The sequence below is a fragment of the Pleurodeles waltl genome, chromosome 9 (genome assembly GCF_031143425.1).
Source record: "Pleurodeles waltl isolate 20211129_DDA chromosome 9, aPleWal1.hap1.20221129, whole genome shotgun sequence".
In the NCBI taxonomy this organism is placed as follows: domain Eukaryota; kingdom Metazoa; phylum Chordata; class Amphibia; order Caudata; family Salamandridae; genus Pleurodeles; species Pleurodeles waltl.
In genome coordinates, this window is record NC_090448.1 from 753,321,354 (window position 1) to 753,348,957 (window position 27,604).

The following is a 27,604-nucleotide window of genomic DNA, read 5'->3' on the forward strand; positions in this document are numbered from 1 at the left end:
TCTCCGCCATGCTGCTCCTCTCAGACTTTGGAGATTTCTTCTGCCCCTTCCCCACCTTGGGAGGAGTCACATCTGAGTCAACACTCCCCCCGGGACCCCTGTGAGCGGCTTGGCTGGCTGGAGTCTTCCCCCTCTCCCGCCGGGCACTGTCCAACTTCTGGTGCTTCACAGCGGGGGGGGACTGGCTGTGCTGTGGCTCCGTGCCACACTGGCTGGCCTGGTGGCCGGTGCTCTCCACGTACCTTGAACAACAGGCACCACTTGTCCCGGAACTTTTTGGGCTGAGGTGCTAGTACGGGACCTATGAGTTGGACGGGAGGTGGGAGGGGGGCAAATAGGTTAAGGGTGGAAAGGAAAAGTTTTTGGGAGACACTAGGACGGGTAGCTTGGGGGGGTTTGGGAGTGGAGGAAGAGGTGGTGGTTGTAGGAGGTGTCATTTTTGTGGATTTGGGTGCTGGTGCATGTGCTGGAGGCTCTTGTGAGGTGGATGGCTGTTGGGTGGGTGTGTGCCTGCGTTTGTGTATCTTCGGAGGGGGCGTCACATCACACTGGGAGAGGACACAGGGGACGTGGAAATGGTAGTGGGGGTGGTGAGTGCATGTGAGCGGGGTATGGTGGTGTGTGTGCTTGTGCGGGACGTAGTGGCTGTAGTGGTAGTGCATGCAGGTGTGAGTGTAGACGAGACTGGAAGGGAGGAGGGAGACGAGGAGGAGGGGGACACAGTGGAGGCAGTGGATGTTGTTGTGTCTGTATCTGTGTGATGCTTATGTGAGTGCCTGTGGGATGTGTGGTGCTTATGTTTGCCTGAGCTTCCCTTGTGTGGTGAGGTGTGTGCAGGCTGGTCTGATGGTGTGCTTGGGATAGGCAGAGGTACAGAGGATTGAGTCTGGGTGGAGGGAGTTGGAGGGGGAGGCTAGACACAGGGACAATGGCTGCCATCAGTGCTGAGGCCAGAGTTTGAAGGGTTCGATGAAGGGCAGCCTGACCAGAATGAATGCCCTCCAGGAATGCATTTGTGTGTTGCAACTCCCTTTCTACACCATGGATGGCATTCAAAATGGTAGACTGCCCAACAGTGAGTGGCCTCCTCACTGAAGGCAGCAGAGGTGACAGGGGCAGGGGCTGAGGTGCCTGGGGCGAAGGTGATGCCCACCCTCCTGGGTGAGTGGGCACGGGGCGAAGGCTGAGGGGCTGCTGGGAGTGCTGTGCTGGTAGGGGGGGGTGGCGGCTGTACCTGTAGAAGTGGGGGGCACAGATGTTGCCGCCACCACAAGGGAGCTCCCATCGGAGGATGAGTCCGTGTCGCTGGTTGCAGATACTGTGAGCGCCGTGGTGCTCCCCTCGCCCTCCATCCAACTGGTGTATTCTGAGTCCGTAGTGTGGCCCACCATGGCCATGTGGAATGCAGCTCCCTCGTGATCCGGTGCCACTGTACCTCCGCCCGATGATGCTAATGCACACAACAACAGGGAGACCACAAAAAGGGGGGGACGACAGAAGAAAGACAGGTTGAGTCATGGCTTACCGCTACAGTCGGCAGACAATACAAACACAGCAGCCCCCTGCACTACGTCGCGCTGTTGGGCTCTACAGTTGCAATTCCTGGGAAATGGCCTACAAGGCTATGGACGACATCTGCACACATAGATGGCCCTGAGGCATGAATACCTGTACTCTGCACTCTACAGAGGTGGGGTGCCACATGGCCTGCCTTACGGAGGGACCTTGCCTACCGAACTCGCCCTGGCCTAAGGAAACCCACAGCCCTCCTCCCCCACCCAGACACCTTCACTGCGTGCAAAGTCTGCTGAATGATAGTGTACTCACCCCCTTGTGTCTCCTGTGATGCCCTCAAGCGCCCATCCAACTCAGGGTAGGCCACTGCCAGGATCCGGAACATCAGGCGGGTCATGGTTCGACGGGCACCCCTCCCACGTTGGGAGGCCATCCCCAGCTGAGCCTCCGCCATCTTCTTGCTCCAGCTGCGAATGTCCTCCCATCTTTTACGGCAGTGGGTGCTCCGTCTGTGGTGGACCCCCAGGGTCCGGACGTCCTTGGCGATGGCACGCCAAATATCCTTTTTTTTAGTAGGCGCTGACCTACATGACATGTACAGGGGAAGAAGAGAAGTCATTACCAACTGCACCGTCAAAGTAAGTGGCCCACATCCCTACCCTTGCCATGTGGCACATGCATTCACAGTCCTTCATGCACGCAGAACTGTGCCCCCTTCCTTCTTACAACCAGCCCTCTCCACACAGGCATAGCCCATACAACATGCTCCCTGTGTACTTACCTGTTGGTCTGGAGGACCGTAGAGTAGCGTGTACTGGGGGAGGACCCCGTCGACGAGATTCTCCAACTCCTGTGCAGTGAAGGCAGGGGCCCTTTCACCAGACGCACGAGCCATTGTCTCTTCCAGACCGAGGTCACAGCAGCACTTGCAGTGTAGGCCCTCTCCTGTCGAAGATCAGGTATTGAGTCATTCAACAGCTAGAAAATGGTGGTCACGTCCGCGGCAGTCACGTCCGCGGCGGTGCGTACCATCACCGCAGGCGTACCTCGTCATTGGCTCCTGGGACCCCTAGGGTCCAATGTTAACCACTGCAGCATTGCGCCCCAGTCTTCGACCGCCTACCGCGACGGTGTACAACGCCAGCGCAGTTACCTCACATCCCATTGTCCCAGTTTAGAGGTCAGGCAGCCGCCATTTCAGGGGCCCACATGGCCTAATTACCAACTGCGTCACACATACCTAGACCTTGTCTCACAACACAAATAAAGGCCACATTTTGTGTCTGAATGGTGTTCTGTGTAGACTGTGGGTACATACCTTTGAGTTGTTTGACTCTGTGGTCGCTGTTGTCCTTCATAGGCACCATCACCGCAGGCGTACCTCTTCATTGGCTCCTGGGACCCCTAGGGTCCAATGTTAACCACTGCAGCATTGCGCCCCGGTCTTCGACCGCCTACCGCAACGGTGTACAACGCCAGCGCAGTTACCTCACATCCCATTGTCCCAGTTTAGAGGTCAGGCAGCCGCCATTTCAGGGGCCCACATGGCCTAATTACCAACTGCGTCACACATACCTAGACCTTGTCTCACAACACAAATAAAGGCCACATTTTGTGTATGAATGGTGTTCTGTGTAGACTGTGGGTACATACCTCTGAGTTGTTTGACTCTGTGGTCGCTGTTGTCCTTCATAGGCACCGTCCGCTGGGACAATGGAGGAAAGAAGTTTGATCATCACCTACAGGTTTGAACGTGCCACAATCCAGGAACTGTGTACCCAGTTGGAGCCTGACCTGATGTCAGCAATCCACCATCCCACAGGAATCCCCCCTCAAGTGCAGGTGCTATCAGTGATCCATTTCCTTGCAAGTGGGTAATTTCAAACAACAGTGGCCATGGCATCAGGGATGTCCCAGCCTATGTTTTCCAACGTGTTGTCCAGAGTGTTGTCTGCCCTTCTGAAACACATGCAGAGCTATATCGTTTTCCCTCAGGTGGAGGACTTGCCTACAGTGAAAGGTGACTTCCATGCCCTTGGACATATTCCCAACATCATAGGTGCCATTGATGGGACCCATGTAGCTTTGGTACCCCCCCACAGGAGTGAACAGGTGTACAGGAACCGGAAGAGTTATCATTCCATGAATGTACAGATGGTATGTTTGGCAGACCAGTACATCTCCCAGGTAAATGCTATGTTCCCTGGCTCTGTGCATGACGCCTACATCCTGCAGAATAGCAGCATCCCTTATGTGATGGGTCAACTCCAGAGGCACCGGGTGTGGCTATTAGGGGACTCTGGTTACCCCAACCTGTCCTGGCTATTGACCCCAGTGAGGAATCCCAGGACCAGGGCAGAGGAACGCCACAATGAGGCCCATGGGCGGACTAGGAGGGTGATCAAACGCACCTTCAGCCTCCTGAAGGACAGGTTCAGGTGCCTCCATATGACAGGTGGTTCCCTATTCTACTCACCAAAGAAGGTGTGCCAGATCATCATGGCCTGCTGTATGCTTCACAAGTTGGCTTTGCGACGACAGGTGCCTTTTCTGCAGGAGGATGGTCCAGATGGCGGTGTTGTGGCAGCTGTGGAGCCTGTGGACAGTGATGAGCAGGAAGCAGACATTGACAACAGGGACTCAGTCATCCAGCAATATTTCCAGTGACACACAGGTGAGAAAACATTCCTGCCTACTACAAGTACTTTAACACTTCTACCTCTATCCTGTCTGTCGATGTCAACCAGTGTATGGTCACTGAGTTGTCATTTTCCCTTACGGTTTCACAGGTGTGGTTTCCAGCGTGTGTCATCTGCTTAGATTCCTCATGGACTTGAGATATGTGACATAGGTATGTTGACATTACATTTGAAAAACCGTTTTGCCACTGTCATTGCTAATACACAATTTCGAAATCACAGACTGACTCCTGATTGTTTTGTGCTTCAAGGGTGTTTATTGAAGTGCTCAATATTGAAGGGGGTTGTAAAATGGTGAGGGGGGATGGTGGAGGAATGTCCATGGCAGAGTCCAGTCTATTAGTCTTACAGGTGCATTGCCCATATGGGCATAGGAAGTGGAGCTGGGGCAGTTCCAATATAGACAGGGTTACAAAGTGGGACAGTGGTTTGACAATCAGGGTGGTCTCATTTCTTGGCAGGGGTCTTGGCATCGTGCTCTGTCTTGTTCCTGGATCTCAGGGACCACTTGCAGGGTGGTTCTCCGTCTTCAGGGGGGGTGCTGGTCCTGTGGTGGTGCCTCCTGTCCACTAGCGCTGGCAGAGGTGGTGGGCAGTTCATCGTCCATGCTAGTGTCAGGGGCCCCTTGTAGTGCCACAGTGTCCCTCCTGGTGTTAAGTATTTCCTTCAGCACCCCTACGATGGTGCCCAGGGCGGAGCTGATGGTTCTGAGTTCCTCCCTGAACCCCAAATACTGTTCCTCCTGCATGCGCTGGGTCTCCTGAAACTTGGCCAGGACTGTTGCCATCGTCTCCTGGGAGTGGTGGTATGCTCCCATGATGGAGGAGAGGGCCTTGTGGAGAGTAGGTTCCCTGGGCCTGTCCGCCCCCTGTCGCACGGCAGCCGTTCCAGTTCCCCTGTGTTCCTGTACCTCCGTCCTCTGGACCGTGTGCCCACTGCCACTGCCCCCAGGTCCCTGTTGTTGTTGGGGTGATGGGTTATCCTGGGTTCCCTTTAGTGGTGGACACACAGCTGATTAACGTGTCCTGGGCACGGAGGTCTAAGCCCGCTGGGTGGGTGCTGTGCTGGTGTTACAAGAGGGTGGAAGGTCAGTGGTGGGCTGTGCCTGTGTGAGGGGAACCGACTGTCCCGAGGCCCACGATGGTCCGGGCTGGTCATCAGGATCCAGTTGGACAGAGCTGCTGTCATCACTGTGGGCCTCTTCTGTGGGTGGGGTGGAGATGTCTGGACCCTCCTGTCTGGTGACGTTGGGTAGTGGTCCTGCAGGGGTGTAAAAGCATGATTATTGCATCTGTGTGTGTCATGGTGTGCAACGGGTGGGTGACCGCGTACCCCAGTGCTAGCATTCCTGTGTGGGGGCTTCTGTCTTAATGGTTGAGGGGTTTATTATGGGTATGTGCAGTGGGCATGCTTTAGTGATGGGTGTCCATGCTTTGTTGTGTCATGCAGGGCTTGGTGTTGGGATGTGTGGTTTGTGTTATTAGTACATTTGTGAGGAGTTGGAGTGATAGGGGAGGGGGCGAGGGTGGGGGTCTGTGATAGCATGCAGGTAGGGTGGGGGATATGATAGTTAAAGGTTTGACTTACCAGAGTCCATTCCTCCACCAACTCCTGCGAGGCCCTCAGGATGCAGAATCACCAAGACCTGTTCCTCCCATGTTGTTAGTTGTGGGGGAGGAGGTAGGTTGTTCCACCTCTTCCTGATGTCATCCCGATTTCTTGGGTGCTGTCCCACTGCGTTGACCCTGTCGACTATTCTTCGCCATAGCTCCACCTTCCTAGCTATGGAGGTGTACTGCACCTGTGATCCGAATAGCTGTGGCTCTACCCGGACGATTTCCTCCACCATGACCCTGAGCTCCTCCTCCGAGAACCTGGGGTGTCTTTGCCGTGCCATGGGGTGGTGTGGGTGATGTGTGGGGTGGTGTGTGTGGTGATAAGTGTGGTGATATGTAGTGGTGTGTGGTGTTTTGTGCGTGGAAGTTGTGTGGGTGATGGTGTTGAGTGCCTGTGTCTACTAGTTTGTGGATGGTGGTGTCTCTCTCTGGGCTTCTTTCGGAATTTTTGGTAGTAGGGGTTTGTGGGTGTTGTGGGTGTGTGTTTTATATTGTATTTCGTGTGTGGGTGTGGTGTGTGTATGTGTATCAGGTGTGTGTATTTCGAATTGTCCAAAGTGGCGGTGTTTTGTATGTGTGTGTGTATTTTGAGTGCGGCGGTGTGTACCGCCAATGGAATACCGTGCTTGACCGCCGCATGGATTCGTAGGTCGTGATTACGTGGGCGTATTTCTGTTGGCGTGACGGTGGAGGTTTTGTTTTTGCCAGTTTATCACTGACTTTTGGTGTGGCGGACTTGTGTGGGTGTCTGAATTTTGTCTGATTTCGAGATGTGGGTCATAATAGATATGGCGGAATTCCGTGGGCGCGGCGGTGTGTTGGCGGTCTTCTGCACGGCGGTAAGCGGCTTTTACCGCTAAGGTTGTAATGAACCCCATAGTGTCATCTGCAATTGACATAATTCAGAATGACATGTCCCTTTTACACCATGGACAAAGTCAACTGCATTCCATCATGCAGTTAAGCTGGACACTACAGATTCTAAAAAATGGCTGCGTTCCATGGAAATATATTAACAGCAGTGACCTGTTTGCTGCTTCTAATTTATCCAGGGAACAACAGACAATGGCTAGAAGAGAAGCGAGTTTCACCATGCTTCATATAGAGAAGTTAAAAAAGTTGCCTTTCACAGTTGTAGAAAGTCCATCAACAGTATGGCTCATACATGGCATTATAAATCTGCCTATTTCCACCTTTTGTTTTTTTAAATACCTGGAACATCTTGCTGTTGGCAGATACAAGCGGCTAGGTGATAGCTATATTAAAGAAGAGTGGGAGTTGCCCTTTGAATATAAATGTTTGAACAGCAAAACAGAGGTCTTTCTCAGCTGAAGCGAATGTGAGACTACTGTTAGTCATTCAATGATTTGCAAACAGGTGTCCCTTCATGGCCTTTGCAATGCACGGGCCGCAAACTTGGCCTGTTCTCTAAAGGGACATCCAGCATTTCTTGTACTTTCGAATAGACGTTATGTGGTCCTGAATGTACAAAGCTGTTGCGGTATGAGACCGTGAATTGCCTATGCAATTACTGTTTCTAAGATCGTGACATGTTGCACACATGTTTTATTCCCCCCACCACAAGAGATAAGAGTAGTAGAAATGTGGCCTCACATTGATAATACTAATGTAAATAATAACAAGCTGAGCAGACTAAAGGCGCTACTGTTCAAGAAACAAGTTGCATTGACATCGGCTGGTATATAATCCATATTATACCAACTTCCTAAGCACTTTGACGAGCTGGTACCCAGACTTTTCAATGCCTCGAGCACTACAGGGATTGTGCACTTCTTTAAGGCTGTCGGATCTGGATTTATGTCCATCTTCCAGACTGTCTTCGGAGTCATTCCTTCAGCCATCCATTCATTCTTTTACAATGTGTTTGGTGACTTTGCTGTGACTTTGGCTTTGATCTGTGGGATACTGCTGCTGTTGTTCCTGATACGCAGAGTTTGTGCCTTTCCAGCCCAGCGGAGTGATGGAGCTACTACCACCAGCCCAGCGGTGCCATGAGCTCATGGTACAGTTCTTTGGTGCTCCATTGCTAGAAGAATTGGAGCATGATTGGTCATTGTCATTCTGACCTGTCCTATGGTGTGTGCAACCAGTCTTTCATTGCAGCTGGTGCCTCTTTGAACATCTACCTTCGGTGTGCCTGGCTGCTCTGCCAGTGCCTCCTGTGGACATGCCCCATGAGACTGAGGCTGATTCATGAGGCTACTTGGTGGACTGTCTAACTCCTTAGGGCGTTTGGATGGTGCTGCTTTTGTGGGAGATCCTGCGTCTGATGCTGCTGCTCACTGCTGCTCGGTGGATCCATCTGCCAATCCTGTCATAGATGTAACATCTGACGATGTGGCTTCTTTCCTGAACGCCCTTCCTTTCTATGGCTTCAAAGACATTCTACAAAACCATGACTACTGTTAAATAAATGTGACCAATGGCTTATTCTACAGTTTTAAAGTTTGCCAACATTGCTTTTGAATTTGGCCTGCTGTGCTTGTCATGGTTGACATTTTGGGCCTGATTACAACTTTGGAGGACGGTGTTAATCCGTCCCAAATGTGACGGATATACCACCCACGGTATTACGAGTTCCATAGGATATAATGGACTCATAATACGGTAGGTGGTATATCCGTCACATTTGGGACGGATTAACACCGTCCTCCAAAGTTGTAATCAGGCCCTTTGTCTCTTCATATGTTTTATCTATTTTTAACAAGTTTTAATTCGATTTTAGTAATGTCTTACCATGATTTTAGCTTGTTTTAGCCCAGAGCATTTTTTTAGCTTGGGTTCATGCGCTTTCTCTGGCGGCATCATTGTGGCGTCATACTTGTTTCGGCAATGGGGAGGGTGTAGTTGAACCTATTTAGTTGTAATGGGAATCAGGAGTTTAGTTTAGCCTTCTGGCTTGCAGGCCTGTGCCCCTGTCACATAGTGACTTTTAATCTACTTAGCTTGCTCTGTTTTATCACATTTATTTAATTATTTCTTCCAAAATGACTGCTATGTTTATAATTAGGAAGATGTTTTAGTTTCACGTTATTAGTGCCACTCTGTAAAGGCCTCACTATCAGCGTCAAAGATAAATGCGATATCTAGGTATTCACATCATGCACTTTCCCATTTTTGTGTGACAGTAACATAATGTGCCTTTTCAGGGAATTGTTTATATAATTGCCATCCCAAACATGCCATCTTATCTATTGTTTGGGAACATACCTGTGTCAGAGGTCCTACCAGATCTGTATAAATGCATCTCACACAGACAAGATAATAAGAGGGATTCCTACCAGATGCCATCAACGCTATCTATGCTACACATCGCCTTGATCTAGACCCAGCCTTCGTGTCCCCACGGAGTTGGATCTAGAGACCTCATTCCAACAAGGGTTAGGGAGCTCTTCTCCTGGACATGGTACTGGCAGATTAGGTGTAACACCCTTAGCTCTCTTTAGGTTAGAGATTAGGGTTTATTTCAGACCTGCTTTACATCTTATGTTATTACAAGATGATGGGGGTCTTTGTGTTCATGACTCTTTTTTACAATTCTGTTTCTTGCATTGTTTATTATCTTAATCATTGCAGCCCATGCAATTTACAGTAGATTGCAGTCTTGTTAAAACTTATTGAAAACTTCACTGCATCTCCTTTATTGCCTGTGTTTGACTGAGACATGTTGCTCATGTGAGTAAAGGGTAATCTCCATTTAACCACGACTCCCCTGAGATGTCTCACTCTTGAGCCCATGCGTAAAGGCTGACACAAATCACCTTCTACTGTTGCGGTGTTTGGTGAGGTACTGCTTGTGAGCTGGGAGGTTTGGGCCGACAGTTGTGTCTTGTTGTAGGGTTGGTATAGTCACCTGCAAACAAAAGTGCTGTCATCCCTAAATCAGCAGTCTTGTCTAGAACAAGAGTCCAATTACGACAGGCATGTTCTGTACCAGGTCGGTGTACCACCGTAAAGTCCATTCCCTCTAGGGAGATGGACCAACTCAACAGTTGTGGGTTATCTCCCTCTTCTGTATTAACTATGTTTGGGGCCTGTGTCTGTCTGAACCCGGAAGTGAGTCCAGAACAAGTAGGGCCTCAGCTTCTTCAGTGCCTAGACCTCAGCAAAAACGTCTCTCTCAATTCCACGCCACCTCTGTTCCTGGGGAAGCAACCTCCTACTAATGAAGGCTACAGGCTGGTCTAGGCCCACTTTGTTTAGCTGTACTAGAACTTCCCCCACACCATGCTCTGAAGTGTCAGTCTGCACAACAAATTATTTGGAGAATTTGGGTGCTGTTCATGTGGCTGCCTTCAGGGCATCAAAAGTAGCCTGGCAAACCTCAGTCCAGATCACTTTCTGGAGCTACTGTTTGGAGGTCAGCTCTCTCAAGGGGGCAACAATGGTGCCATACCCATTGGTAAACCTCCTGTAGTAACCAGTGAGACCTAGAAAGGCACTCACCTCTATCTGAGTCTTGGGGGGGGGCTCCTAAGCCAGAATAGTGACCATTTTTGGTTGCAGGGGTGCCACCTGGTCACCCCCACCTGGTATCCCAAGAAAACTACAGATCCCTGCCCTATTAGGCAGTTACTGGCCTTAACAGTGAGACCCGCCTCCTGCAGGGCCTTCAGCACTTCTCAGAGATGTTGCATTTGTTCCTCCCAGCTGGATCTGAACACTGCGATGTCATCCAGGTGGGCTGCCCTACATCCTCTAGCCTAGCCAACAACTGATTGCCCAACCTCTGAAAGGTGGCAGGGACATTTTTCATTCCAAAGGGCATAAACTGGAACTGGGTAAACTGCCCCCTGAGGTGGAAAATACTGAGCTGAGGAACTGGGTGTGTGTTAGTCTTTGGTTCTGTGTGGACTATCATGGACTCAACGCCATCACTCAGTTCTGGGGACGCTCCGGGGTTAGTAGCCTTTGGGATCAAGACCACTGGGCCGGCCCAAGGACTGCTGGAGAACTCAATTACCCCTAATGTTAGCAACATGGAAACCTCATTCTTGATGCTGGTTCTGACCATGTCAGTCACCCTGTAAATCTTGTGTTTCACAGGTGGACTGCCCCAGTGTCCACATCATGGGTAGGCAGATGAATGACCCCTGGGGTCATGGAAAACAAGGAGGTAAACTGTCCCAGTAGCTGGCGACAGTCCCTCTGTTGCTCTGGGGTCAGTGTTGAGGAAAGGTTTACACCCTCCACATACCCATCTTTCTCCTGGGCAGACAGGAGGTCAAGAAGAGGCTCACCGTCCTCTTCCACCCCATCATCTGTTGCCAAGAGCATAATCAGTTCAGACCTCTCAAAGTGAGGTTTGATGTGGTTCACATGTAGAATCCTCAAAGGATTCCTGGTAGTCTGCAAGTTCACCAGATACGTGACATCACTCTTGCGCTCCCCCACCTCAAAAGGCCCAATCCAAATCACGAGGCTCCACTGGGGCCATGACCCACACTTTCTGGCCAGGCGGAAACTTGACCAGAGTGGCATTCTGGTTATACATCCATTTCATGTCCTCCTGGCTGGCTTAGAGGTTTGCCTGAGCGAGTTTTCTGAAACATGCAGTCTGGTTTCTAAAGGCCAGAATGTAGCTAAACACGCCCTGGGGTGGAGGTGAGGGTGGGGGCTTACTGGAGGTTTTCTCCAAGCCCTCCTTTACCAGACTCAGAGGTCCCCTCACAGGGTGGCCATACAGCAGCTCAGAGGGACTAAAACCAAGTCCCTTCTGTGGTACCTCCCTATAAGCAAAGAGAAGGCATGGCAAGAGCACATCTCACTTATGGCTTATAGGGTTCTGACAGACCTATAATCATGCCCTTCAGAGTGCAGCTAAGCCTTTCAACCAACCCATTTCCTTGGGGGTGGCAAGGGGTGGTGAACTTGTAGGTTACCCCACACTCCTCTGACAGAGACGTCATATAGGTAGATATGAAGTAGGAACGCCTGTCAGATACCACCGCCTTGGGGAACCCCATGCGGGCAAAAATCCCCATCAAGGTTCTGCCCATCACGGGGTCTGTCATTAACCCCAGAGGGATGACCTCCAGGTACCGGGTGGTATGGTCAACCAAGACCAGGATAAACCTTTTGCACAAAGCTGTCTTGCGATCCAAAGGCTCCACAATGTCAATGCCTACCTGCTCTAAAGGGGTGCTCACAACAGGAAAAGGTTGGAGGAGGACCTTGCATTCCTCCCACACTCTTGCCACTTGTCTGGTAAGTTTAGCAAGACCTGCAATGTGCATTAGAGAACCCGCAAATTTGGGGCCAGTAAGAGTGGGTGACAAGCCTCTCAAAGGTCTTGTCCTACCCCAAATGCCCTGCTAAAGACACATCATGAGCCAGACCCAGTAGGAAGGCTCTGTAGCACTGGGGTACCACCAGCACACATGCTGCTCCAGGCTCCCATAGCTCACTATACAGGAGGCCATCCTCCCAATAGATCCAGTGTGATCCAGACTCCTTACCAGATGCCTGGTTGGCAGCCTGTTGCCACAGACCCTCAATAGTAGGGCATGACTTCTGTGCCTTACAGAATTCTTCCCTGGTGGACCTCTTCCTTCTGCCAGTGGGTCAGCTTGGGCACCTCACCCATCTAGTTCAGCCACTAGTTCCCCTGTAGGCTCTGGGGCATCCCTCTCGGGTTTAGCCTCCTCTCGGACCATGGAAACTTCTTGGGGGGGGGACTCCCTCACTCCTTGCCCTCCCTCTTCCTGGCAGGAACCTAGGCCACTCTTTCAGCCTCCAGGGAATCCTGATCACCCTGACGGGCTGCCATAGACCAGGTAGTCACACATGCCCATCCAAGCAGACCCAACATCTCCAAGTGTGACCGGTGTTCTACCTCACTCCAAGCGGAATCCCACAGGTCATTGCAGAGCAGAAAATCAACAAGCATGGTTGGATACACAGCTTCCCTCAAGGAACCTGAGACCCCCCCACCTCAAAGGGAACCTGTGCCACCTTACACAAGTGCACTGAGTTGTCTACCACAACTACTTGGTGAAGTGCATGAGGAACTACTTGCTCTTAAGACACAAGGTGACACCTCACAGTAGTCACACTGGCTCCTGTGTCTCTCAGAGCCTCCACCCTCTGTCCATTGATGGTCATCCACTGCCTGTACTTCTTAATGTTCTCAGGCACAAGGGTTCTCTGGACCTTCTCACTGTCCCCTAGTGAGACAAGGGTCATCTCAGTTGGCTCCCACCCTTCTCCTGGAACCAACCTTCCGCAAGCGCTACACTGGTCAAACTCTGTGACTGAGCACCTGTCGGTGCCGGTGTCCAGTTGGGACATTTGGGGTCCCCCGTCAATATGACCCACCTGATCACATGCAAAGCACTTGCGAGGACCCTTGTCTGTAGATTTCCCAATAGAGACCAATTGTTTCTTCTCACCTGGGGGCTGGGATTCCTTAACCTGGGATCTAGGTTGGGGCCCTTTAGAGAACTCCCCCTGTTTACCCTCCCCCCCCACGTCTTCTGATGGGGACGCTGCTCATCCTTGGCGGAGTCTCCCCCATATCTCTTTTGGACCCTGTGCTCTCCCACGGTCCTACTACCTGGGCAAACTTCCTGGGGTCAGTCAGCATGCTGTCAATTAGGTGCTGGTGCAACTCTGGAAAACAAAAACTACACAAGTGCTCCCATGTAATCAAATTTTACAGCCCCTCATAAGTTGTTACCTTACTGCACTTCACCCAACCATCCAGTGACCTGCAGAAAGAATCTACACATTCCAATCAAGTTTGGGATTCCTTTTTCTTGTAGGATCTAAACTTTTCTTTGTACTGCTCAGGGACGAGACCATACCTCGTGAGTAGGGCATATTTTATGATAGAATAGGTGAAACCCTAAGGATCCCTTAAGGATGTCAGGGTGTCCCTCCCCTCTACCTCAAAGTGCTTCCACAGACCCACCTTCCCATGTACCTCCGGGACAGAGCTGACTCGTACCCCTTAAACCACAGGTAGATGTCATCCTCCCTTTTGTAATCCTTAACTAAATCTTTTGGAATGTGTATCCTCCTTTCTGGCTGCACTGTGGTATTGCTGCCACCATCTCTGCTAGACTGGCTCCTTTAGTCCAGCTCTCTCAAACTCAACTCATGAGCTAAAAGCATCTTTTTCTCTTCCATGTCTAATCTTTTTTCTTCCATTTCCATTTCAAGCTTCTCTAACTCGAATTGGTGCATTCTTTCTGCTTGTCTGTCCTGCAGCTCTTCTGGTGTCAGACCTTTGGAAGAAACACTACTGTCTGCCCTGGAAGCTCTCCCCCCAGGCTGGTCAGGGTTACTCAACACAACATCATGTATGCACTGCACCTTCTCATCCACATTCCCCTCCTCTGTGTGCCCCCCAGCCTCCTTAGCTGCCAACCAGGCCCTCAGCACCTTTGGCAGTTCCTCCTTCCTAGCTGAGCTTTTGATTGGGCAGGAAAGCTTTTTGCAAAATTGTTTAGGCTGAGCCACTGTATACTTCTCCAGTTTCTCCAACTCAAACACAACTTTTGTAGAAATAGCTGGTGCATCTCCAGATTGAGTCATACTTGTGGGTGAGGTTCAATAAAGATGTAAGAGTTTTAAAAAGGCATAGGGATCTCAATTGATAAAAGAACAAAAAGTAAGCAGAAAAAAAATACACAGAGAGAAAAGCAAGTACTGTGTGGTCACGTAATGGTCTGCACTGAAAACAGTGGTGTACACCAATCACTGTATGTCAAGTACAGATACACGTTCTATCCTCACCGCTGATCACCAATGTTAGAAATGGGGTCTCTAGTTGGCAGTTAGTTTACACCCTGTCCAAGCAGGAACCCTCACTTGTCAGGGTAAGGGAGATACACACCTAGGATAACCCATGCTCACCCCTTGGTAGCATGGCACAAGCAGTCAGCCTTCTCTCAGAGGCAATGTGTAAGGTGTTTGTAACACAGTGAAAACACCACAAAAGGACTCAACACCAGTTTAGAAACATAGCCAATATTTATCTGATTAAAACAAGACCAAAACAACGCAAATCCAACATACATCAACAAAGTTATGAATTTTCAAAGATTACACTTGAATATAGCACTTAGAAACACAAATGCTTCAATTTAGTGTTATCACAGTGTTGTGACGGAGTTGTTTCCAACAATCTGATACCAATGGCGCCGGTCACGGAGTCTCACAGACCTCTAGGTACAGTACCTTTTGAAAGTGAGGAAACAAGCTGGTACATGTAGTTGAGGAAGCGATGCGTCGCTGGATCCGGTGTGGTGTCTGCTCTTGTGGAGCCGAGGTGTCTGTGCCAAGCATTGGATCATTGCTGCGGAGCAGTGGAGATGAGACAGCGTCAGTGTGAAACGTTGGTTGTTTACGCTCTGGTGGGTCAAGACGCAGTGGGGCGAACTCACAGGGTCACGGTCATGCCATGGGGTTGCAGGCACCGCAGCAGATTCGGGTATCACAGACATCAGTGACATGCCACTCGGGACACACAAAGTCCTGGATGGCAGTGGGGCTGCGGTGGAGTCAGGCCTGCAATGTCAGTCGGAGTTGTCACACTCCAGCGGGGACCACAGCTTCGGTTGCAGGCAGCATCAGCCCAGCCATCGTCTGCTGTCTGTGCATTTGTTTTTTCTTGGTTTTCAATCTGCTTTCACTCCCAGGGGCCCAAAAACTGGATTAGGCACCCCCTGGTGAGTTAGAGTCTACAGCAATTTAACCCAGAGGCTGTAGGCAAACTCTTTGCTGTCCCTGAGACTTCTTAACAGGAGGCAAGCTCAGTCCAAGCCCTTGGAGAAACTTCACAAGCAGGATACACAGTAAAGTACAGTCTTTGTCCTCTCTAAAGCAGAAGCAGCAACTGCAGACCAACCCAGCAAAGCACACACAGCCAAGGGGCAGTACTCCTCTTCCAGTTCTTCTTCTTGGTAAAGGTTCCTCTTGATCCAGAAGTGTTTTAAAAGTTTTGGGTTTTGGGTCCACTACTTGCACCCATTTCTGCCTCTGAAGTAGGCAAACCTCAAAGGAAAGTCTCTGTTGTTGACAAGATCCTGCTATGCCAAGACCTGGCCCCAGACACACACCAGGGGGTAGGGGACTGCATTTTATGAGGACAGGCACAGCCTTTTCAAGTGTATGTGTCAGCTCCTCCCTCCCCACTCTAGACCAGGAGACTCATCAGGATATGCAGGCTCTCCTCAGCTCCCTATGTGTCACTGTCTAGAAGGAATTCACAAACAGCCCATCTGTCAGTCTGACCCATACATGAATTTGCAAGACACAGAATGCTTAAGCAAGAAAATGCCCACTTTTTAAAAATTGCATTTTCAAACTGACCATCCAAAAACCAACTTTACCAAAAGATGCATTTTTAAATTGTGAGTTCAGAAACCCCAAACTCCACATCTCTATCTGCTCCCAATGGGAAACTACACTTAGAAGATATTTAAAGGCAGTCCCCATGTTAACCTATGGGAGAAATAGGCATTGCAACAGTGATAAACAAATTGGCAGTATTTCACTATCAGGACATGTACAACACATCAATACATGTCCGACCTTTAACATACACTGCACCCTGCCCATTGGGCTACCTAGGGCCTATCTTAGGGGTGACTTACATGTAGTAAAAGAAAAGGTTGAGGCCTGGATAGTGAGTACACTCGCCAGGTCGAATTGACAGTGCAAAACTGCACACACAGACACTACAATGGCAGGTCTGAGACATATTTACAGGGCTACTCATGTGGATGGCACAATCAGTACTGCAGGCCCACTAGTAATGTTTGATTTACATGCCCTGGACACCTCTAGTACACTCTACTAGGGACCTACTAGTAAATCAAATATGCCAAATAATGGAAAAGTCAATTAGGGTTAAAATGTACACAGTGAGCACTTGCACTTTAGCACTGGTCAGCAGTGGCAAAGTGCCCAGAGTACCAAAACCCAGCAAAAAAAAAAAGTCCAGCACACAGTCAAAAACACAAGAAGCAGAGGCAAAAAGACAGAGGAAACCATGCCAAGGAGGTCAGGGCTAACAAGCGCTTTTAGTTGGCTGAACTTGTCTAAGTTAACATTAAAGATATGAATAGAAGACCACAAACGTGCTACCCTAATCTCACGAGTGGGGGCAATAACCCATTACCACAGCAGGTCAACATTTGAGAAACAGAAATCACTTATGGGACATCTGATCTTATCCCACAGCAGTCTTGATCACTCAGCATTAAATAATTTCCATTCAAGAGTAACAGAAACACTGGGCGACTCAAGGGGATTGGGACTCCCTTCAAGTAACAAGCTAAATTAGCAACTGACGTGTTACATACGACATGCAATGTCATCTGTTTACAAATCATTGAGTGGCTTACAGAAGTTTCACAATCACTGCAAATGAGAAAGACTTCATTTTCCCCGCTTATACAATTGTAATCCAAAGGCATATCCTACAGCTCATGTACAAAACTCTCCCCTAAAGCTTCAAACGTTCCAGACGGAAAATGTTTCAAACACAAAGTGATATGAAACATGGAGATTGGCAGGGAGATTACTCTGTGTTCTAACCATACTGCTGATGGTGCTTCAGCCAATGTAAAAGGCAACTTTTCTTTATTAAACGTTGTGCAGGTTGCACCCTTCTTTGCCGTTATTTAATATTTGCATCTTAAATTGACGGGTAAGAATAACTCTTTGAGTTCACATGCTTCCAGGGCATGCAGTTCGATTTTAGAACGTGTAATGTCCAAGATTTTAGAACGTGTAATGTCCAACCCAGCTGCATTATAGAGCTAAGTTCACTCTGTCCATGTTGTAAAAACTACATGTCATTTTGTGTAATATCAAATGCAGATGACACTATGGCCCTCATTACAACCCTGGCGGTAAATCCCTCTTTCCGCCGCGCAGAAGACGCCAACATACCGCTGCGGCCGCGGAATTCCGCTACATGTATTACGACTTACATCTCGGAATCCGCTACAATACAGACACCCACACAAGTCCGCCACACCAAAGGTCAGTGATAAACTGGCGATACCAAAACCTACACCGTCACGCCAATAGGAACACGCCCACACTATCACGACCCACGAATCAACGCAGCCTTCTTTCAACCGTGGTAATCTATTGGCGGTACACACCCCTGCACTCAAAACACACACACATTTACAAAACACAACCACATTGGACAATTCGAAATACACACACCTGATACACATACACACCCCACACCCACACACCCAATCCAATATAAAACACACACCCACATCACCCACAAACACCTACAACCAAATTTTTGAAAGAAGGCCAGAGAGAGACACCATCTAAAACAACACCAGCATCCACAGACACACAACACCATCACTTACAAAACATCCACGCACCTCAAACAACACACACCAACACATCCCCTCACATTTCACAACCAACACCACCTCACACATCACCCACACCACATCATGGCACCCCAAGGACATGCCAGGTTCTCTGAGGAGGAGCTCAGGGTCATGGTGGTGGAAATCGACCGGGTAGAGCCACAGCTATTCGGATCACAGGTGCAGCAGACATCCATTGCAAGGAAGATGGAGCTATGGTGCAGAATTGTCAACAGGGTTACCACAGTGGGACAGCATCCAAGAACACAGGATGACATCAGGAAGAGGTGGAACGACCTATGGGTGAAGGTACGTTCCGTGGTATCCAGACACCAGATTGCTGTGCAGAGGACTGGCGGTGGACCCCCACCTCCTTCCCCACAACTAACAACATGGGAGGAGCAAGTCTTGATGATCATGCATCCTGAGGGCCTCGCAGGAGTAGCAGGAGGACTGGACTCTGGTAAGTCATATCTTTACTACTTTATCCCCCCACCTGCATGCCATCACATACCGCCACCCTTTCCCTCACACCCATTATCCCAACAACCCACTGATAGCCCACTAACACAACCCACACATCCCAAAACCAAGCCCTGCATCTAACAACAATGCATGGACACCCATCACCAAAGCATGTCCAGTAGAGAGACTCACTCATGCCCCAAAATCACCAATCACACAAGGGCCACAGCAATAATGTAAGCACAGGAGTAGAGGGTCACTCACCCATTGCACAAGATGGCACACACAGATACAATAACTATGCATTTACACCCCAACAGGACCCCTACCCAATGTCACCGGACAGGAGGTGCCAGACAAATCCATTCCCCCCCCCCCACAGAAGAGGCCCACAGTGACGACAGCAGCTCTGCACGCCTGGATCAAGATGACCAGCCCGGCCCATCAGGGACCTCGGGACAGTCGATTCCTCTGACACATTCACAAACCACCACTGAACTTCCCCCCTCAGGAAACACCACCACAGCACCCACCCAGCAGGCCCATCCCTCTGTCCCCAGGACTTGTCAATCAGCAGTGTGTCCACCACTACAGGGAACCCAGGCAACCCCACTAACACACGACAATCAGGGACCTCAGGGACCTGGGGAGAGTGGCAGTGGGCACACGGTTCAAGGGACAGAGGCACAGGATAACAGGGAAGCTGGAAGGACTGCTGTGCAACAGGGGGAGGACAGGCCCAGGGAACCAACACTCCACGAGGCAGTCTCCAACATCATGGGAGCTTACCACCATTCCCAGGAGACCATGGGCACGGTACTAGCCAAGTTTCAGGAGACCCAGCGGCTGCAGGAGGAACAATACCTGGGGATCAGGGAGGACTTGAAGTCCATCAACACCACCCTGGTCACCATTGCAGGGGTGCTGGCAGATCTTGTCAACACCAGGAGGGACACAGTGGCACATCAACGGGTGCCTGACACTAGCCTGGACGATGAACAGCCCTCCACCCCTGCTGGCGCTAGTGGACAGGAGGCACCGCCACAGGACCAACAGGCCACCAGCATCCTACCCTCTGCAGATGGAGAACTACCCCGCAAACGGTCCCTGAGATCCAGGAACAAAGCAGAGAACATTGCCAAGACCCCCACCAGGAAATAAGACCCCCATGAATGTCACCCTTCTGTCCCACTTTGTCACCCTGTCCACCTTAAACTGCCATTGCTCCACTTCCTAAGCCCCTTTGGACAATGAACCTGTGAAACAAATAGACTGGACTCTGCCATGGACATTCCTCCACCATCACCCCAGCCCATTTTACAACCCCCTCCACTTATTTGCACAGAAACAAACACACTTCAATCACAAAACAATCTGGAGCCAGTCTGTGCTTTCACAAATGTGTAATTGCAATATCTATGGAATATAGCAATGTCAATGTACTTGTTCACATACCAATGTAACACAGCTGTAGGCCAGCAGTAAGCATAGCAGAGGGCACACATTGGGACCCAGATCTGTGAAATGGAAAGTCAAAGTGACAAGTCAGTGCCCATACACTGAGTGAAAATGACAGACTTATGCTAGCTCCAACAATAGTATGAGATGTGGGAATCAGTTACATCTTCTTACCTGTATCTCACTGGAAGTATTGCATGATGATGTTGTTTTATTGTCCACATTCTCTTCTTCCGCCTCCTCTTCTTCACTGTCCACAGGCTCCACAGCTGCCACAAGACCACCATCTGGCCCATCCTCCTGCAGAAAAGGCACCTGCCATTGTCGAAGTAAGCCTCAGCAAGGCCTACTAGTGCAAGGGGTTCGCCCTTCTCTGCACAAAGTCCTCAGACCATATAGGAAGAAGTTGGCACAGAAACTGAAATAAAAGACAAAGTTTATTAAACCTCATGAGGTGGTACTACAGTTCAAACAGCACCCTTCGGTAATGTTTGAAGTAGCACACTGAACTAAGAGAGCATGGTCCTTTTATACCCATACAGGGGCTAAAAGAAGGTGGTACAATTATAGAAGCAAGACTTATATACATATAAGATCATATGGAAATGCACAGTCGACAGGTAGGAGGGGCTAACAGTTTTCAAGGACTAGTAGACACATTACTGTCGGTTACTAATTACTAACAGCTGCAGACCTTACTGGGCATGTGCAAAGTGGGTGATGCTAAATATAACTTGTCATTAGACAGATTTTTAAGAGTAGTTAACAGGAAGGTAGGACAGAGCACATGGCGAGCACATGGCAGCATGCGGCAGAGATAATGGCTGCCATGAATACAAAATGGATTCCGCGAAATGTTCACAATAGTTGCTAAGTACAAGGGGCCAGATGTAGGTAGGTGGCAAATTGCGAGTTGCAATTTGCGAGTCCTTCCGACTCGCAAATTGCAATTCGCAATTTGCTATGCAGAACGGTGTCTCAGACACTGCCTGCGACTCGCTATGGGGTCGCAAAGACCCACCTCATTAATATTAATGAGGTGGGTCGCAATTTGCGACCCCATAGAGAGTCAGGGCACTCACTGGGAACAGCAGACCACCATGTCCGTGACTGCTTTTAAATAAAGCAGTTTTTTTTTTTCAAAGTGCAACCCGTTTTCCTTAATGGAAAACGAGCTGCACTTTGAAAATAAAACCGAAACCTTTTGTTTCGGTATTTTTCAGGGCAGGTAGTGGTCCATTGGACCACTGCCTGCTCTGAAAAATTAGTTTTTGTGCCAGACACAAAGGGGAAGGGGTCCCATGGGGACCCCTTCCCGTTTGCGCCTGGGTTACCATCCACTTCAAGTGGATGGTAACTGCGCCTTCATTTGCAACCGCAATCGCGGTCGCAAATGAATATACATAGCATTGCGAGTTGCTAATAGGAAGGGAACACCCCTTCCTATTAGCGAGTCAGAAATGCATTTTGCGAGTCGGATCCGACTCGCAAAATGCATTTTGCATTCCGGTGAGGCTTTTGCGACTTGCAAACGGCGTTTTTCGCCGTTTGCGAGTCGCAAACGCTTTGCTACATCTGGCCCAAGATGTCTTCTGCTAATGCTTAATCTAATCGCTACTAAATTACAACAGACGACCATTTCAGCATTAGCTGAAGACATTGTCTTTCTGGGATAATCTAAATATTCATCTTATTTATTTATGCTCATCATTTCAGCTATTTCCTTATCTAACATGTATTGTGCTTTAATTTCTGTAATATTTCTTTTGGTAGGCATAGAAGCAGTAATACACATGGAACAGAACATTGGACCACACTGAATACAGATACAGCATGTGAAAAATATTGCAATCATTACACACAGGATAGTCAGTAATTTCCAGCCCCAAGCGGAAACAAGAGCCCAAAACCATCCAGAAAAAGTCCAAGTACCAGTCTCAGTGTGAATTTCTGCAGCAATTTTATGCAATTTAGATATTGCATCATATATTGAAGGTGAGTGATCTGGAATGAAAATGCAGCAACCATTACCGATGATGCGACATGCACCACCTCGATCAGCTAATATCACATCTAGTACCATACGATTTTGGAGCGCTACAATCCTCGCAATTTGGAGCTCCTCTGTAATATTCCCAAGTGCCAGAGCTGCCTGATTGGTAACAGCTTCCCCAACCCTAGTCAATCGTCTCACTTTCCTTCTGGTTAACGCAGCACCCACAAAGGAGAACAACCCTAAATTTAAATCAACATATTGTTGCAGGCTAGTGTCCATTTTGGTCTACCTCATTTGTACTTATTGTCCTTTTATATCTGTTTTTAATGATGTCATTGAACAGTTTAAAATCTTGGCAATATGATGCAGGTGCGAAAAACACAGGGGGTAATAGAAAAGATACATAACACACCTGACCACCCAACAGGTAATTGGTAATATCCATAGTTACCACAAACAAAATATGTATTATGTGAAGCTGTAAAACTACTATTATTTACACCCTCAATAGTTAAGTTCAATCACTTATCCCCACTGAAATTTGCCCAATGCTACGTATACATAAATCTGCTTGAGTTTTTTTAACAGAAATCACAAATTGTTCTTTTTGTCAGAGTCTCTTATATTTGTGAAGACATATGGTATTGAAACATTGTCCGGTTGATACTCATCCCATTCCCTTTTAGTTCCTTTGGCTTGGGGACACCCATCTTTGTCTTGGTGGCATACTTTATTAAGGTGAAAAAGAAGTCCGCCCTCTGTACTTTTTCCAGATGCAAACAAAAGCGTATACCAAGCTTGACAAGAACCATTGTGTGAAAAAGGAAGACGAATGAAAGGTGTTCCTCCTTTCTTTTGATGCACAGGTATCATTCCACATACCCAACAGTTAGAAGTATTTGTAGCATTATGAGTATTATGCAACATCTGAATGAAAGTATTATTGAAGTACGATTGACGGTGCTTCTGCTCATGATAGGGAAGCGTAAAGTAATAGTGATCCTCTGGTACTGGAGTAGTGGCAACAAAAAACTCACGAGCAGGAGCCTTCTTTTCAACAAACCAGGTGATTATTGCTATAACCACCAAAACAACAACAAACCCCATAGTACTAATGAACAGTTTGTTATTCATTTTAGCAACAGTGATAATCGACCCATTCAGAAATTAATTAAAAACAATCGTTGGAGCTCTTATCCCTTGGCAGCCGCTGATTTCTTCACCACGGGCCAAGACGGGTGTCACTACTCTAATGCATAGCTGATCCCCCCCCCCCCCTTTCCACATTGGCTCTCCGTTTCACTAACCCAGGGCGGTAGCTCAACCAGTTTTTTTCAAAAAATTTCAAATTCTTTCCTCGGTCTCAAATTATATTGCGACACTCCAGAAGTCGTATGGTCCGGGAAGAACTCCGCAGGTTCGTCAGGTGATATAGCACAGCCTTTCTCCGTAGTCAAAATCTCTCGATGATCGGTCAGCACAGCAGGTTCCACCAAGGTAGGTAGCACTCTCTTACAGTGAGTACTATGGACCCAATTCTTTTGGTTCGTCACTCGAACTGCTGTCCTTGTCGCAAGGAGCACCTGTTCTGGGCCTCGCCAGCTTGGTTCCAAGCTGCTTGATCTTTCAAAGGACTTAATCATCACCTGGTCACCAGGTCGGAGTTCATGGACTTCACCTGTAGATCTGTCAGGAAGTGCTTCTCGAAACTATTGATGAATAGAAACCAAATTGTCGGTTAACTGTGCCAAATAATCATTCATCAGGACACAAGGTACATCATATACAGAATTTGGCTTAGGAACTCCCCAAATGTTCATTGGCCTTCCAAACACCACTTCGTAAGGACTAAGGCCGATTCGAGAGTGTGGCACTGCTCTAATAGACAATAATGCCAACGGTAATGCATCCGGCCAAGTTAAGGATGTGGAAGCCTGTATCTTCGCTAACTTCAGCTTCAAAGTAGCATTATACCTTTCCACCAACCCTGCTGATTGTGGGTGGAAAACCGCATGGAACTTCTGTATGATCCCTAAACCTTTCAGGACATACTTAATAACTTCCCCAACAAAATGAGGTCCGTTATCATTCCATAAAAGTCTGCAAACACCAAACCTAGGGAAAATTCTTTCAAAAGCACCTTTGCTGTGGTAATGGCAGTATTATCCTTTGTGGGGTACGCCTCTATCCACTTACTGAAGGCACATACCACCACCAAGACATACTTTAAATTGTTGCAGCATTCAAGCTGAATATAATCCATTTGTAGAACTTCAAAAGGTGCAGTTGGTGTAGCAAACCCTCCCGCAGGAGTACGTGTCCCTTTTCCAGGATTGTGTTGTAAACAGATCAAACAAGACTGTACTACTCTCTTAGCTGTACTGGAAATTTCTGGATGCTCCCAAACTTGCGTAAGCAACTTCGTTATTGTTGAAGCTCCAACATGTGCCAGCCCATGTGCCATCTGAACCATAGGTTGTACAAAAGCTATAGGCACTGTCCATTTATCCATCTGCTTATTCCACCAACAGCCCTCATCATCCAATTCTCCTTCTTCAGACCATTGCTCACGTTCTTTCACAGAAGCAGATTTCTGTATCTCTAATACGTCTTGTCTAGCATTATGCCAACGTTCAGCTTGTGCCTTCACTACATACATAGAAGTAGTACTTCGCTGCATCGCAGTCTCATGTGCTACGCGGTCCGCAAGAGCATTACCTTGCCCTATCTTATCGGTCACTTTCTTATGTGCACTACATTTTACAATAGCTAGTTTCTTTGGATATGTCAATGCAGTCAAGAGGTTATGCACTAATTCTCAGTGCATTATCTGCATCCCGTGGGATGTGAGAAAGCCTCTCTCCTTCCAAAGCAAACCAAAATCATGAGCCACTCCAGAAGCATAGCGGCTGTCTGTATAAATGTTCACACATAAGTCAGTACTAAGCTCACATGCTCGTGTCAAACCTATTAGTTCAGCTGCTTGAACTGACTTCTGTGGTATACGAGCTGTCTCCACTACCATGTGTATTGTGGTGATTGCATATGCAGCTGAGGTCGTACCGCCTGGCAACTTCAAACAAGACCCATCAACCCACAATTCCCCGTCTACATCTGGAAGGGGTGTATCTTTTAAATCAATACGACCCTTTGTCTGTTCTTCGGTAAGAAATATACAATCATGTGTTTCTTGTGACTGAGGCTGAGTCATCGGATATGGCAAGAAAGTGGCTGGATTTAGTGTTGCACATCTCTGTAATGTGAGGAGCCAGCAATGTCAATTCATATCCTGTCAGGCGAGCGCTAGTTAAATGTTGAGTCTTTGTTTGAGTTAAAAGAGCATCAACCGCATGGGGTACTAACACCAACAGCTTATGTGACAGAACTATCCCTTCACTCTGACGTATTGACACAGCTGTTGCCGCAACTGAACGAAAACACCCAGGCAACGCTCGAGCGACAGGATCAAGTACTGCTGAACAATATGCACAAGGACGCTGCTTATCGCCATGTGTCTGTACTAAAACTGACAATGCACATCCATATTTCTCATGTACGTAAAGTGCAAAAGGCTTTGTGTAATCTGGAGTACCTAACACTGGTGCTGAACAAAGGGCTTGTCGTAGCTGCCGGAAAGCAGTCTCACATTCATCTGTCCATGGGAGGGGCATTGGAGTATCTTTAGTCAAAAGTGCTAACAAAGGTTTGACAATGTGTGAAAACCCTAATATCCATTGCCTACAAAAAGAAGTAAGACCAAGGAATGCACAAACATCTTTCTGAGTAGAGGGCACTGGTGTGTCTAAAATTGCTTGAATACGATTTGATGTAAGTGCACGGCCCTCCTTAGACAAAAGGTGATCTAAATAGGTTACCTGTGGTCTACAATATTTCAATTTCTTTTGTGACACTTTATGATGGTGTGAAGCAAGAAAAGAAAGTAAGGACAAAGTGTACTTTTCACATTGCTCAGGGGTATCAGCTACCAACAAAGTATCATTGACATATTGTATGAGAGCCACACCTTCAGGCAAAACATAAGAATCAAGTTGTCGTTTTAATGCTTGACTATAAATAGTAGGACTCTCAGTATAGCCTTGAGGAACTCTGCAAAATCTATACTTTTGTTTATTCAAAGTAAAACCAAACAAATATCGGCTGTCAGGATGAATAGGGATCGAAAAGAAAGCATTCTTCAAGTCTATCACAGAGAACATAGTTGCTGTCGGGGGAACCAAAGTAAGAAGTGTTGTGATGTCAGATACCACAGGATATTGTGGTACCACAATCTTATTCACTTCTCGTAAATCAATACTGAATCGGTAAATCCTAGTATCAGTATCCTTTTTCAGAATATGAAGAATCGGACTGTTAAAAACATTATAGGGAACTTCCTCAACAACTCCAACTGCAATAAGATCATGCACAATTCGTGTGAGTGCTTCTTCGCCCTCCTGTGAAATTTTGTATTGAGGCAAACGTGGCAATACAGCTCCCTCCTTGACACTAATATGTACCGGTGGAATAATAATTTATCTGAAATAGTCCACAAAGTACTAGGGAGTGAAGCTAATGCAATATTCTCTTTAACAAGACAAACTCTTTCCATCAAAGGATGATTATCATTCAAAATAACACGCACCCCTTCAGGAGAGCTTCGTATTGTAGCCCTGAAATACTTGAGCATATCAAGACCCACAATATTGTCTGGTGTATTTGGAGAAAGCAAAAATGGACATGAAGCTGTAAATTTATCAACATGGAATGCAAGTGGTTGTGACAATGGGCTAGGGGAAGGTGTTCCATTGAAACCTATCGATGTAATGGTTAAGCCAGACAGGGGAGCCCTTGGAATCAATTGTTTAGACAAGGCGCTACGAGTAGCTCCTGTATCAACCAGAAACTGATCAGTAGAACCCAAAACATGTGCTGTAACATAGGGACCCCTCTGATCTACTGGAACTTCAACTTATTCCTTACCCCATCCTAGGCAATCCTATGCATAAGCAGAAGCTTGGAAATCAGGCTGCACATAGTTAGATATCTGGTATTCGTTCCGTCTATCAAAAGTGTTAAACGCATCCTGCCTTCGTACATTAGCATCAAACCTAGCATGATCATTCGTGCTTCTTCTAGGCCCTGAATATCCTGAGCGATTTCTCATTTGTCCCCGACCACGTGAACACTGCTGAACACGTAGTGCTGGACAATTGGCAGCCCAATGCCCACAGTTCTTACAATTCGCACACTGATCAACAGACAAATTCGAACGAGTGTAAGAAGAACCTTAAGATCCACGTCCACCTCTATCACTACCTCTAAAAGGCAGACCATAAGCTTGAGCCAACATAACCTTCGTCTTTAATTCTTTAATCTTTTTATCCTCGCTACCTTTTGGTTCTAATTCCTGACGTTCATAATACTGAGCCATAGTCAAAAGAGAAACCGGAGTAGAGGTAGTCCATGAACTTTCACTAG